The sequence below is a fragment of the Nicrophorus vespilloides genome, unplaced genomic scaffold, assembly GCF_001412225.1.
Source record: "Nicrophorus vespilloides isolate i.1.1-1 unplaced genomic scaffold, Nicve_v1.0, whole genome shotgun sequence".
In the NCBI taxonomy this organism is placed as follows: domain Eukaryota; kingdom Metazoa; phylum Arthropoda; class Insecta; order Coleoptera; family Silphidae; genus Nicrophorus; species Nicrophorus vespilloides.
The window spans coordinates 571622-577181 of record NW_017100110.1 but is presented as its reverse complement, the minus strand read 5'-3'; positions in this window follow the sequence as shown (position 1 = coordinate 577181).

Sequence of the window (5560 nt, the reverse complement as noted above, 5' to 3'; positions counted from 1 at the left end):
TTAAGCGTTACTTAAGGTAAAAAACGTTATATAGTATTCGATATTTATTTAAATTTAAAATTTTGTTTACTAATTTAAATGTTTGCTGAAAACATCTAACCTACCTTGGTTTAAATTAATCCAAAATTTGAAAAACCATCAGCAACAAATGGAGCCACTGTTTTCACTTCGTTTTTTCGCGATGTTGCGTTTCGAATTGTTCAAAATGCGTCGCCGTGTGTTTAGTTTGCGGATGAACCGCGAGAACTGAAGAAAGTCCGACTCCAATGTTCGTCGCAAAGACTTTCCTCCTCCTTCTCCTCATTTACTTCTTCAGCCTCTTCTTATTCTTCTTCTTGCACTTCTTACTACTCTTCGTCTTTCGCTTCCTTCTTTCGGTTGACCATGCCAATGACATTGGGATACGCTCCGATATGTGGGTCAAACTTGCGCACAAGCGAATATATTATCGAAAACAAGAATTATAGTCCCATCAATCAACACCATTACATCAATTTTATGCACAAATCAAATATTTTAGAAATTTTTATTTAACATGAATCTTTCATATATCGTGAATGCATAGAACGTAGGAAATGGAAAAGTAATAGTATTTTTGTTTCTACTTTTGTTAATTTAATTTCAAAATGAGATTTCAACAATGGATGAAATTTACAATTTTTGAGATTTACAATGTTTGTGTCACATTTGCAAATACTAATTAAGTTGACTATCCGATACCAACGTTCTTTTACAGTTTACAATTCTATTTCATGAAGTAATATTATCTTAATACATAATTTAAGCGAAATTGTAAATCGAACGATTTAAAACAATTCATTGGTTCAGCTGTGCTGCTGTTATCCAGTTAGTTAACTGCAAATGCATTTATATGTAAAACGAGTCTTCATTTTCTAAATAGACTCAACACCTTTTCGATGGTTTGAATTAATACATTTAATCTTATTAAAAATGTATTACTTAACTTTCTTAATAAAATATTCAATTAATTTGGTCGACTTATATCAAGTAATATTTTTTTTTAAATAAATTCTTATTTATTTACAAATTAAATAGTAACCGATATACCACATGGCAATGCATCGTAATTTTCTGATGAATACTACTTACATTTACTCATAAAAATGAAATATTAATTAAAAAACCTTTTTCATATCTAATTTATATAGGTTACTTAATTAATTGTTCTTATGGGAAATTGTTAGTACGCATTTATTCTTCTCCCCGGCATCTATGTTCATTCTAACTTAAGAACACAATATGTTTCTTGTACCATAATTCTAATATATTTCTGTAGACTAAAAGATTCTTGTATACCTTAAATACCTTTAGTAGATCCTAGGCATTATACAGTGTGGCGCTGACTGTTGTAAAAATGTTTCTAATTCGACACGCTAAATTTAAATGAGTGTAACGCTTAATCAGAAATTAGGGCTTCCATTACCGGTAAACGGTTAACCAGATTTACCGGCCGATGTTATTACTGGTAAATGTTGACAACAAATTCCGATAATTTGAAATTTGAATAAAAATGAAAAAAAAAAAACAAATGACTGAAGAAGGTGTAAATTCTTATTCTTTTGCAAATACAATGTATATCAAAATTCGAAGAAGTCTGAGTGATAATAATGTCCGTAACCTTTTCTCACCCACGACACACCAAAGTTCTTCCTAGAATTCCACGGCACATCAAATTTTAATATATATGGATATTAATTTGATACACAAATTTCACAATAAATTTTCATTTTTTATTTGATGAGTATACATACATAACAACTATACTATATTTAATTTTGTGTAATCTTAATAATTATTATAAAATAATGATTAATTAATGTGATACCTGCGCATGTTTCAATGAACACAATTGGTCTATATTTGGCTCGATATTTGACAGAGGAACACGAAGTTTTTGGTCAAGACTTTTTAAGCATGAACACTTATCATTTTTAGTTAATAGAAGAGTTGAAAAACTTTGCTCACATGAATATGTAGTCGAAAATAGAAATAGTGTTGGGATGGCGTTGTCGGAAATGCAAGGATATTTTTTAAACAGAAATCCAGAAAACATCTAATGGAACTTCGTCGAAGTGAAGTTTTGACGTACCGTCATTACTAAATATTAGAAATTCCTCTCGAATTTGCAGAGACAGTGCTTTCGTAGAATTTATTGCATAGGTTACAAAAGAATTTCAAATCCAATCGTATTGTTCCATAAATAGTGATCAAATTTCTGCTGAAACATTAAATTGTTGTGTCCAACCATTATTATTGTAATTGTTATTATTAGTATAGTGTATTAACGAACTAGAGACATCCAAAACGTCTCTTAGTCGCATTGTTATATAAACATTAGCATCTATCGTAATTCAAGTTCGATACACTTTAATATAAACAAAGGGGACCAAGCGTAAACATTCCCATCGATACACCTATACCTTTATACAGATTTCAAGTCCTTATTATAAACACCAGACAATATTCCACTGTGTCCAGAATTCCATCCCTGGGACACGACAAAATGTTGTTGGGCCATTCTTCAAATCCACAATTATTTGCTTGTTTTCCATCCATTGTACTATGGTAGGTCCTTTAGTACATTTCTAAACATCATTTTTGCAACTCTTCCTGCCAAAGTTCGAGTTTTTTTTAACCCGTATAATTTGTCGTAGCACGTCACTATATTCTTATTCCGACCTTGCATTTATTTATTAATTCATTCAGATACTCGAATATATAAGTCATGTATGCAAGTTTGATTATCCAGTATCGAGGTGCAGGTATAGTTCGGGCATATTTTGATCTACAATACACAAACAATCTAGTCAAGACTTTGCATCGGGACAACCAACGAACTTCACAGTATTGCAAACATTCGCTAATTTAGGGTTCTAGATTTAATTATGTTTATGATGTTAATGCATTTATTCATCATGTTCAAAAGTTCCTCTGGCAAATTCTTGACCATCGATGTAATTGTGTAAATAATATTGTTTTTTTTTTGTTTTAGACAAGAGACAAAATCTTGTTTAATAACCGTCATTGCCAGTGCAAGCATGCACTGCTGCTTACTCCATTGAATATTATATATTTTTAAATTTAATTAATATTTGAATTCAAATATTTTTTTTAGTTAAAAATGATGAAGGATGTATCATTTGTTGAAGTGCGCAAAGTTATTATGAGTCCATTTTAAGATTTGAGACAATTTGATTTACAAGAAATAATTATTTTTGTTCGCTTAGTTGGCGTTAATACATTTTTTTCTGAAAAAAACAAAAGTTGTTTCTCAATTTGTTAAAGTCTAACGATATTTCATGTTACTTGAAATTGGACAAGAATGGATAGGATAAAATGCAAGATTAGTGATGTAATGTTGGTAGAAATTCCACCACCAACACTGCAAAAAATGGTTTTGCCATTCTCTTCGGATTTCGACGTCAACTCAGCCTATGCAAATTTTCCAGGAATGCCAAAATGCATATGGAGTGAATGCATCAGCCATTTCCAAGTGGTTTCGAAGATTCCAAACTGGGCATGTTTCTGTTGAGGACGAATCTCGTGATGGTCGCCCGAAGACTTTCACCGACAACACAAATGTAGCCCTGGTGAAGACAAACAATGACGAAATCCAAGAGTGATACAGGAAATGGTAGATGATGAACTGGGCTTGAATGACATGGCTTTGTCTCAAATATTAAATCATCACTTTGACTGCACGAAGAAATTTTCTAGATGGGTTTCAGGATTTTTTAATGACCACCAAATAAAGACGTGTTCGTTTTGGCAAATATTTCTTATAAAATTTTGAAATTGGAGATTATAGCACTTTTAGTAAAATCGTAACAGGTAATGAATCTTGATTCTATAAGTTTAACCTGGAAACCAAGCAGCAGTTCATGGTACGGAGCTCAGAAGGTGCAAATCCTCCCAGTCATAGCATAACAACAAAAATCTGCTACAAAAGTGAAGAGTCGTTTTACTCTGCCAGGGTAATAGTGCTATCTCACTCGAAACTGGTCAGTGGGTAAATGCTAAGTAGTACATAGCTTACTACAAGTTTTCAAACATTTGTTGGGAAACCAGAAAAAAGGGGAACTTCATCGCTACTTTTACATTACGATCATGCGCCCACTCACACTACTGAAATAACCAACAACATTCTTGCGCTCTCTGGTTTCAATGAAATTCGCCCATTACCTTATTCTACCAACCTAGTGCCTTGTGATTTCTGGATGTTTCCGAAAATTTAAAAAAAAATGAGGGGAAGAGTCTTCAGTTAAAGACGAACTTGAAAAGCTTAAAAAAAACGATTTTGAGGAATGTTTTGAAAGTTGCCTCTACCGACTTAAGAAATGTATTAAAATAAATGGAAATTATGTTGAGAAATTACAAAAGGATGAAAATTAAGTATATTAAATAAAATGTTTTTTTTTTTCGCCAACTAAGCGAACTTTTGTTAGACCCCCCACGTATATGTTGAATTTAGTTTTTCCTAGTTTAATCATTGTTAATATGTAATATAAATAAATACAAATGGACATTGACTTCAGCTTTTCTGCCCAATATGATTTTAAGATTTCCAATTTTAATCAAAACTATTGCCTCTTTTTTATTTTCACACTGATTTTTTTTAGTTTTCTTGACCATAGATCTTTCTTACTAATATTAAATATTATTCGACTTTTAAATAGTAAATAAAAAGACACTTAATTAGTAAAAACCAAGCAATAGTCTTCCTCCGCTAAATACATTGGGCGTTCCGCATGTTCATCCATTATGGTATGTACATTTATAAATCCTTTTTCATCTAATCCTTGAAGTTACTTCTTTATTCTTTCATAATATGCACCCCTACCTCAAGTAATATATATTATATACTATACTATATATATACTATATTGCGCTACACTTTCCTCAATAACACAAAACCTATTACTTGCGCCATAGGCAATTTTAGGTTTATTTTTAAACATTTATATAATTACATACTTCTATTTTAACATATTATATATACGTATTTTAATTTTCTAATTATTTAGATATAAACGTTTAATTAATTTAACGTATTTCAAAAAAAACTTCTTTATATTTTGTTATGAATCGTTAGGTATATAATATTTAGATAAATTAATTCTCTTTAAGCTTTTGATTTATCTTTAGAAACGGAATTGTTTGAGAACTAGATTTTTTTCATGTCCTGAGATACGAACTCAAACAACGTAGTCAATGTATTATCATTTGGTTTTGATTAATTCAGAAGTAATCATTTTATTTGTCAGTGGTTGCCTACAATATACATGGACCCGATAAGACTTTCGTGTAGCCAATCCTGCTTTTTGATTTATATGAAATCGCTAAGAGGGGGGTCTAAAGTCGCTAGTTAATGAATTCGCCACCTTTACAACAACGCCAATCTGACTAAAATACCGATATCATCAAATTGTTTTTATGTTATTTAAAAAAAAACACTAACAGAAACTTGACCTAGACCACCGGATTTGGAAATATCCATATAACAAAATTTTTAAACATGAAACCTTAGGGCAACTTCACC